Source organism: Myotis lucifugus, unplaced genomic scaffold (assembly GCF_000147115.1).
Source record: "Myotis lucifugus unplaced genomic scaffold, Myoluc2.0 scaffold_57, whole genome shotgun sequence".
Lineage (NCBI taxonomy): Eukaryota > Metazoa > Chordata > Mammalia > Chiroptera > Vespertilionidae > Myotis > Myotis lucifugus.
Window position 1 is genome coordinate 1,181,972 of NW_005871105.1, and position 10,068 is coordinate 1,192,039.

At 40.0% G+C, this 10,068-nt stretch overlaps 1 long non-coding RNA gene across 1 annotated transcript; it reads left to right on the top strand.

The window, feature by feature from the left end:
• The first annotated feature begins 2,560 nt into the window (after window positions 1-2,560).
• Window positions 2,561-8,598, top strand: LOC111826146. Its single transcript, XR_002829398.1, has 2 exons — window positions 2,561-2,842; window positions 8,224-8,598. It is a non-coding gene; the product is annotated as an uncharacterized LOC111826146 (long non-coding RNA).
• The last annotated feature ends 1,470 nt before the right edge of the window (window positions 8,599-10,068 follow it).

The following is a 10,068-nucleotide window of genomic DNA, read 5'->3' on the forward strand; positions in this document are numbered from 1 at the left end:
TGTTCAATTCCTCTTATTAGTGAGAAGAAGCTCACGTACAGTCAAACCTCATTTCTCAAACGTCTGCCATCTTGAACAATTCGGTTCTCAACTAAATTGTTCACAGAACTAATGTTGAATCATACCTTGGTTTTCCACTTGGCAACCTTTTCATGTTGATACCTCACCATGGTAAAGTCTCTCAGGCAACAAACAAAGGAGAGAAATAAACATTAGCACAATTTTAAAACATAAAGAGGCCGTCAAGAGTGCTAATGTTGTTAAAGGTGTGAAAGAAACAGTGATCACGGGCAATTGAAGAGGTAGAAAAACTTGTTTTGGATAAATGAAAAGCAGTTAGTCCAGTGATGGCCAACCTTTTGAGCTCGGAGTGTCAGCATTTTGAAAAATCCTAACTTAACTCTGGTGCCGTGTCACATAGAAATTTTTTGATATTTGTAACCATGGTAAACAGATTTATGTTTTTGATACTTATTTTATATATTTAAATGCCATTTAACAAAGAAAAATCAACCAAAAAAATGAGTTCGCGTGTCATAGGTTCGCTATCACTGAGTTAGTCAGTGACAGCATTTCGGAGGCAGTGATATGAACAAGCAAAGATATTGCATGCTGTTCTGAAAGACACCCCTGGACCAGGTGCCAAAAGTGATTTAAGGCTAGTAGGGGGTATTTTGATAAATTTAAGAAAAGAAGTGTTTATTTATAGATTAAACAGTACATTAGACATGTATATAAGAAAGGTGAAAACGGATTCATTTGGGGGTCTGGAATGGATTAATTCAATTTACAACATTTCTAATGGGAAATGATTCCGTTTTCGAAAAAATCACTTCAACAGCCCTCTGGAACGAATCAAGTTCAAGAACTGAGGTTCCACTGTATTTTAAATCATTTTGTGTTGAAAAGAGATCTTCAGACTAGAATATAGACTGCTGCTATGCTTAGGTGTGGTTTTATATACCAGGAATTGGAATAACTCAGTGACTTTTGGATTCTAAGTGTTGTCATTCATACACATACATTACTAGAAGACTGAGGTGAATAGAGTATTAAACTTTCTGAAATCTAGCCTTTGGGTATGATAAATTTAAGTCTTAACAAAACCAGAAGCACATATTACAGTCAGGAATAAAATGGACTTTAGTCCTATTTGAATCAGAACCATCTGGAGTTATTGAAGTGTTTTAGGCCCTTCTCAGTTTAAGTTAATAAACTCTGAGCCTCAATCTGAATCTTAAAACTGAAATCTCATGCCAGTGACTCTGGTTGTGATGCGCACTCCTGATTAAGAACCACTGTCCTACCCTTGTGAAGTCTATATGTCGTGATGTTCCCCTGTGCTTCTAATTAACCAGTCTGAAAGGTTCTGAATTCTGGGGGTTGTACACTGTCTACAAGAGAACCACACTCCACATCCATGCACATGTGAGACCTTCAGAATAATTTGAAATGATTGACTTGGAAATTCCAGGTAGGAGAGTCAGGCTTCGTGCAAGTTAGCCACTCACTGCAGATTTGGAGGATCGAATCTTCACCACTATGAGAAATCACTTATGCAATTGATTGCAAATACTGCCTCCATTCAAAAATTTATATGCCGCATACCCAAAAACAGCACAGTCAATCCCATGTTTATATTTGGAGTGAGCCCTTATGATTAAAATCAAATCATTTAAGACAAAGGTATCACTGAGGAATTTAATACTTTTCACCAACTTGAGCCCAACCAATACAAAGGAATGACAGTCACGTTCAACATTTCTATGCAGAGAGAAGTCTAAAAGTTTGTGTTATGTGAGGTTTTGCTTTTCCTCAGGAGATCCTTTTTGAAGCTGATCAGCAGATGTGTAAGAATCTAAAAGAGCAGTTCAGTTAAAGTTAAGAAAAGTGGAAGTCAGTGAAGACTTGACTGAAGTGTCAAGAATGACTCCACTTCCCCCTTGCTCATGATTTTTTAAAGTCTTAAGCTTTATACGTTTTCTACAGGTATCAGAGTGGATTGCCAACTTTGTCATTTCAGAATGCCATTTTCAGAATTAGGCAGAACCCAATGATATGGCAACGAAGACAAGCTGGTTAGATCTAATGATACTTCGAAGTATTTTTATCTAGAGTAAATATTAACTTTACTGTTGGCTCTGTATTCTGCAAATTAACCAAAGACTCTGGTTCTCAAACTGGAGCATACATCTTACCCAAGGTAAGTGCCTCATTCCCCTCAGCCTAGTCCCTGGTAGTTCAAAAAGCATCAGGGTACCCTGGCCTCTATCCTCAACATCATTAGGTAGAAAGGCTGGAGGTGGAACCATATGGAACTATCAGGTAAGGTGGTCTTCACATAAATGAAAGTGCTCAATGAATGAGCAAAATGAAGTCGTTATTGCTAGTGCCATGCAGACAGGTAAACTAAGCCAATTAAGGACGTGAAAATACTGGAATGTGAGCTTCTGCCACATAACCCAAGATGCTAAAAAATAGGTTATTGGTTTTGACCATACCAGTTCAAACATATCTAAATGGGATATAATCATTAAATTATCCTTCAAATTTGATGATTTCTTTAAGATTGATTCTTATAGAACTTACACTATTTTGAAAATACGGATCTGAACATGTTTCACCTATACTTTTAAGATAGTTTTTTAAAAGAACTTCCTTATATTTGGACGTATCTTCTGACATCTAAATTTTGTTTTTAAAATACCAGATCCATCTCTATCTACAGACCCCTAAGACATTAGGATCTGTTGCTTCAAAGATGTTTGTTTTTAAAGGTAAATACTGATTCTAAGGCCCTTGAAAATGACATTGAAGGAGGGGTTTAGGCACATTCTCAAAGGTAGGCATTTGATATCTCTTTCCTTGCTATTAACTAATCTTCTGGGATTCTATTTGATATAGGAGCTGCCTCCGTGAACGTGTATTTTTATATGGGGGGGTTTAGACTTCTATTTCTGATATTGGTGCTCAGTTGATGATGAATCAGCACATGTTGATCCTGCCTCAGGGAGCTTAAGCACAAGGGGGGAAAGTGAAAATTTAATACCTAATATTTTAATGCGCTACTGAAATTTAAAATATTAATTAGTATGAAAATGTAGCTGGTTCTGGTCAAAAAGGGTGAGAATTGGGATAACAGCTCTTCTAACTGTGGGAGCTTGAGAAACAGTCACTTACTCTCTGGTCCTCAATTTCCTCTGTAAGGTGGGGGTTTCAATATGCAAAATCCATTTTAAAAGGAAAATTAATAAACATGTTCAAAATTGGTCAGTTACCAGCAAAGCTCTTCACAGGGCTTTGTCTACAAAACTTGCACATCTTTCCTATTTCACTGTATTCTACCGGCCCTACACAAATTATGTGGGAGAAATAAGACTTCTATGGAGGTTAGTGCCCTTATCAAAGAGGCCCTGGCAAGCTCACTCGCCCCTTTTGCCATGTGAGGTTAGAGTGAGAAGACAGCCAAGGAAGCAGGTTCTCATATCAGACATGAATCAGCTGGTATCAGAATCTTGTATTTCCCAGCCTCCGGAACTGTGAGAAATAGATGTCTGTTGATTATAAGCTTCCCAATCCAGGGTATTTTGTTATTGCAGCCTGAATAGACTAAGACAAATACTCTGTCTTCTGCCATCTTACCTACTAATAAAACATGTAAAATGACCGTCCCTCCGCTATGCTCACCAGCCAATCAGGAGAGTATGCAAATTAACCCAACAATGATGGTTAAATTACATACATAGGCCGAAGCGGCGCAGCAAAGACTGAAGGCTCCAGCCAGAGCAAATGCCTGGGTCCTGGGTGTCGGACGAAAACCGGTGCCGGCAGCCAGGGGAAGGGAAGACCTATTGCACGAATCTCTTCGTGAAACAGGCCTCTAGTTATTTCATAAAGTCTAATTCAGGAGAAAACAAAGATTACTTAGCAATGCAGGTGGCAGCTTCCTTCAACTACACTTGCACAAATGCTGCCCAGCATTTGCATCTGTAGCAGCAAAACTACTTCAATTAGAACAATTCTGATGGGCATCTTAGCTCCTTAGCTGTGTGTGTGTGTGTGTGTGTGTGTGTGTGTGTGTGTGTGTGTGTGGTAACTGCTTTGTGGTCCAACTTTTCCCTTCGCCCATTCATGCTTCCTTCACTCTGGCACAGGTATTGTTCCTGAGAGCACTTTGCATGTCTGCATACTAATCTCAGTCTGTTTCCTGAGAGAACCTAACTTAAAATATCTCACAAAATGATTTTAATGAAAGCAGCATGGTGACCCAAAGGCAGAACAGCAATGGTGCAGAACTGGCTGAGAGCAGAGTTTGGAGGGATAGCTCTTGACTCATGCCCTTGGCTATTCATAGACTCCAAGTGTTGCTGGGGAAGTGGTTCTGGGTGGGGGTTGGAAATGTGGAGGAGCATTGTTGCTTGTCATAATATATCAGGGTGGGCAGAAGCCAGAGACACTAGGCATTTTCTTGTGTGAGGACAGTTCATGAAAAACTTCTGACTCCTGCATGCATTTCTAATGTTCCTCTTGACATTCCTGGCTGTCAAAACCCCATATAACTACATTAGAAAACAGTGTTGTGGAAAAACAGAGGTGTGGTGGGTGTGATAAAGTTTAGAACTTTTTCTAGAATATAAAGAAATTCCATTAAGCTCCTGTAACAGGTGAAGTGCTAAGAGAATCTGAGAAGAGATCTCAGGTCGGGATAAGGAGGCTCCTGAATAGGAAGAACTTGAGACACTTGGGAAAGCAAGACCCACATCACCAGCAGCACTTGCCAGTTTCATGCAACAGACTCCTGTGCTGGAGTCCAGGGGGAATGAGAGGGTCTTGGTGGAGGTCTGCAAAGCTCAAAGAAACAGAACATCAGCCAGATGAGAAGAGCCTCCCTTCACCAACATGTGGACAGTAAGCTTCCCTGTCATAGGCCCTTTTGGGAAGGAGAAATTAGAAGATCAATTGAGAGGGGAGAAACAGCACTGACAGGAACTCCATCGTCATTAAATTTACTGGTCACTGTTTAACACTGAAAGAGACAAGTGATCTTTAATCTATAGGCTTAAATTATTTTTATAGTGAGAAGGAGGATTTGAGACTAAGATGAGATTGGTTATAGATAATAGAAAGTAATCTTTCCCCCCCAATAACTGCTGAGCAATAGAGTGTAATCCTTTTACTGGATTGCAGAAGAATTAAGACAGTATAATTAAAACATTGGCTTGAGTTTGAATCAGTGCTACGAGGCGGTTTCCAGGGAACAAATCCTGTAGTTAATGGATAAGCATAGAGAATATCCTATGAAAGATAGCTGAGAATATGGAAGTCAAGTAGGTCCTGCAGTTACACTTCAAGAATATTAACTGGTAGTTATATAACAAAGATAGTGTGGAAGCAAGTATGATTTTTTTCTTCTTCTTGTTCCATATTTGTTATGACGCAAAATTAAGTACATGCCCAAAGCTTGTGTTGTGCTTGTGAATGGGAGAAATGAGATTTATGTGAATTTTATTCTGAGTTACCATACGATACAAACACAAATTTCCCCATTTAATAAGAATTTTTTGTTCATATGGAGTTAGTCCATTTTGCTAAATACAGGGTGTATTTCTCAGATTGCTTTTTCTAATGAATCCTATATAATAAAAGGCCACACAATGCAAATCAACCAAACAGCGGAATGACTGGTTGCTATGATGTGCGATGACCACAAGGGGGCAGACGCTCAACACAGGAGCTGCCCCCTGGTAGTCAGTGCGCTCCCACAGGGGGGTGGCCGCTCAGCCAGAAGCAGGACTCACAGTGCAACAGCGGTGGTAGGAGCCTCTTCCACCTCCATGACAGTACTGAGGACCCCTCTGGGGATGTCCACCTGCTGGCCTAGCGGGGAGCAAACCTAAACTGGCAGTCAGACATCGACAGAGGGGTCCCAGACTACGAGATGCTCCTCCCCCGCCGACCCCTCCCGCCCTGCACCCCCAGTGCATGAATGTTGTGCACCGGGCCTCTAGTATCTAAATAGCATTACACTTCCATACCTCTTTTAATCATGAAAAGGACACCATTGTCATCTATCAACCAAATTCAGTATATTGTCTTGAAAATATACTCACAAGTGCCACCTAGTGGTTAAAGAATCTATTGCATGTGTAGCTGCCACTACTGTTCTGCAGAACAGAGGGCAAAAAAACTAAAACAAACAAAAAACAGAAGAGCTTACCTCCCATCCTTGCCAACTCTTCAAATCTTGTCTCCCCTCTACAAAAGTCCTGCCTTCGTTTACTCTGGGTGTCAGCGAGTTGTGGGGTTTGTTGTTGTTGTTTTGGTGTTGATCCTGACTTTGTAGATGTTTCCAAAAATGCCAGAACTTCAGTAACAGAGTTTGGTGTTCGCTGTGGCAGGCAGCAGAATCTGGATTTTCAGTTACAATTTTTGGCGACTCTTCTGGGACTGTGTGGACTCCGGTAAGGTCCTGAGGGCCTGGGCTGAGGGTCCCAGCTGCTTGTGGTAGGCTGACCCCATGGCAGGGACCAGCAGCTGTTGAGAGTTCTTTATCTCAGGACTCTCCCTGCTCTCCCTCTCAAGGCATCAGGGGCCTGAAACACTCAGCTGGTGGAAGGAAACAGGTCTCTGTGGAGTCTGTGGACTCCAAGTCTGACTGGGTATGTCAACCTGGGGGCACAGGAGGGGTCCTCTATCACTGCGCTCTGGTCTGTTTAGCCATCCAGGACTCGGCAAGGAGTCATCTCTGGTATCACTTAGGCAGGGGTAAGACTCTATGACTTTAATCCCAGTTCCTCCCTGGGAGGGAATCAGTTTATGTCTGAGAGCTCTGGTCTGTCTGTTCTAAGTGCTCTCTGAGAGCCCTCATCTGTCTGAAATGAAACTTTGGTACAATTGTTCTTTGCTTGTTTTCTTCTCTTTTGGGGACTTACTTTGATCTTTGCTGTTTTGTAACTCATTTGTTTTGACCTTGTCGTTCTTTAGATTATTTTTCCTGTCATGAAACAAGAGACTTGGTCTTGGTTCCATCTGAGAGTCCATTAAGTGGTATTTTAGCTAACTGGTTAATTAAAGTCAATAACAAATCAGAATTGCTTTTGCCAAAGGTCTGGTAAATAGGATAAGATCTCTTATGTGCAAGATTTCATGTTACATGATAAAAATTCTACTCTGAAAGAATCTACATTGATTGTTCAAAGTGGTGGTGGGGGGGGGGAAGTTTCACTCCCAACCCCCAACAGTAAAACTCAAGATCATTAAAATAAAGAGTGGAATGGTGGTTTCTGAGGGGCTGGGAGGTGGAGAGAATGGGAAGATGTTGGTCAAGGTCTACAAACTTTCAGTTAAACAATGAGAAGTTCTGATGATTTAATACACAGCATTGTTACTATAGCTAATACTGTATTGTATACTTGAAATTTGCTAAGAAAATATATCTTAAGTCTTCTCACCATAAAACAAGAAAGTGTGACATATGCAGGGGGGGAAAAGCAGTTAATAAAAACTGACCCAGTAACTATTAAACGTACATTGGAAGGTCTCCATAGCAAATTCAATCTGGCAGAAGAAATCATCAGGGAATGTAAAGATAACTTAATCAAGATAATCCAATCTTAAGAAAGATAGAAGAATACAAAAAAGAAAAGAAAAAAGAAAACTTGAACAGATCATCAAAGATCTGTGGGAAAGGAGAGACATGCTAACTCTTGGAGATCAGAATCTAGACAAGTTCCAATACCCAGGTTTCAATGAAATGTACCATATGCCAAGAAACAGTGTCTTCGTTCATTCACAGACAGTTTGTGTTAACTGCTCTATTTTTAGGAATGTCACACTTCCCTGTTTCTCCTGTATTTCTTTGTTATTTTTAATTGTTTGTTATAGTGAGTTCCTAGAATTAACTTTATGGAAGAGTCTGTTTTCCCAGATATATGCAGTCTTTGTGTCTCCACTAAGTTTTGTGGGTTTAAAAGAATAGTTTTATCTTTAAGTCTGAGCCACCATAGCTCACTGGTTCAGTCAATAATAGGAATAATATTTATATGCTTAAGTATCTTAAATTTATAAATTTTCTACCTTTTCACTGTTTATGATTGACATAAAATTTAAAAGTTCAATGACCATAAGTTTTAGTTTACTTTCCTCAAGCTATTTATTTTAATTATTGACTCACATTATTATTTTTTAATCCTCAACTGAGTATATTTTTCTATTGAATTTTAGGGAGAGTGGAAGAGAGAGGGAAAGACAGAGAGAAACGTCAATGTGAGAAAAACACATCAACTGGTTGCTGCCTGCATGCACTGTGACCTGGGCCTAGGCCAGGGAGAAGCCTACAACCGAGGTACTGCCCTCGACCAGAATTGAACCCGGAACTCTTTAGTCCACAGGCCTACACTCTATCCACTGAGCCAAACAGGCTAGAGCCTCACATGATTCTTTATAATCATTAACATACTGTGTCTTCATGAAATGGGTTATTGATTTATTTTACTCGAGAAATCACTGTGAGAAAAAGGCAGCCTGAATACTTGCAAGGTGATATTTCTGTCACATTAAACCCTTATTTTCCCAGCAATAAATATTTCTCCAATTAAAGGGATTGAAGTCTTCTTTTGGGTCAAATTTTTATTCAGTAAAAAGTAACCATAGAAAAGATGAAAGTACAAACTCCAAGTTACTAACAATAGTTCTAGGTAAGAAATACAAGCTAACTTTACCTAGTGTAGTGCCTGCAGAATAGGGGTGAGGGAAACTGTGTTAGGAAGAACTTGAGTTGTGTTCCAAATCAGATAGGGTGCCACCTGTAATGTCAACAGAGGCAAAAGAGACATTATTTATCTTCCTATATGTGAAGAAATATTTGTTATTCAAGAATCTACAACGGAAGAGAAGCAGCAGTTAAGGTCAACAAGCCAAGTGAACAGAGGGGGAATTTGAACAGACTTTAGGACATTCATCTTTTGCGGCCATTCTATTTAGAAGACAAACTGACTGGTACATTGTGTGCCTGTGAAAAAGCTGCCACACAACAGTATCTCAAGAACAAACGCCAGAACCTACCACTACTTCTGAGATATAGTGGCATAAAGACCTTTCCAACATTTGCCCAATGAGGGTTATAATGGCTGATAAATGGTGATTGGCAGTTAAATGAGTATTACATTTGTGTCAAGAATGTTGTAGAATTTGGGAAAACACCGAATCCTTTGGAAGTTAATCCACTTACTATTTGCAGATCTGGCCTTTTCTACTCATCTTCTCAGTTCTTCACACTACATTTTTCTCAATTCTGTTTCATAAGAAACAACACAAAAATTTAAAGGCCCCAATAGTAGTGCTATTGAAGTAAAAACAAGTGAGTTCATTGTACTGATGATCTGTGGGCATAAGAGAGTCATGAGTGGAGCAGTAAACACAAACATCTATGTTTTCTGGATTTATTCCAAAGCAAGGACTTTGAATCCTACCGGGCAGCCCTGAGTATCTTTGAGCTGGTTGAACCATTTATCATCCATTATTTGTGGTCAACCAGTCTATTGTGAGGTCATTATGTCAGTATCAGCCAAACCCCTTCTCTTGGGTGAATTATTGATTCTGAGAGCACTGCTAATTGGTTAATCATTAGTGTGGACTAGTTACTGCTTACCTGTATCTTTCTCCATTGGTAGCAACACCAAGCATGTCAAACTCACGGCTGGCGGGCCACATGCTTTATCAGCCGCGAGTTTGACATGTTTGCCTTACACAGATTCAGAGCCAAGTTCAAACGGGAAACGTTCAGTCAGGGATGCAGGGCAAGCGTGATGATTCTCTGCATCTGCCAGTACACTCTGGGTGTTTGGTGTTTCATCTACTGGGATTTATAAATTGTTTTTAATGTTTAATATACCATCTGCAACAAGCCATGTGCCACATGTTACTCTTTATATAAAAACTAGAGGCCCAATGCATGAAATTGTGCAAGAAGCTTGGCCCTCTCAGCCCCCGGCTTTGTCTGGAAGGTCGTCCAGAAGGTGGTTGTGCTGTTAGTCCTAATTAGCATATTAGCTCTTCATTATATAGGAT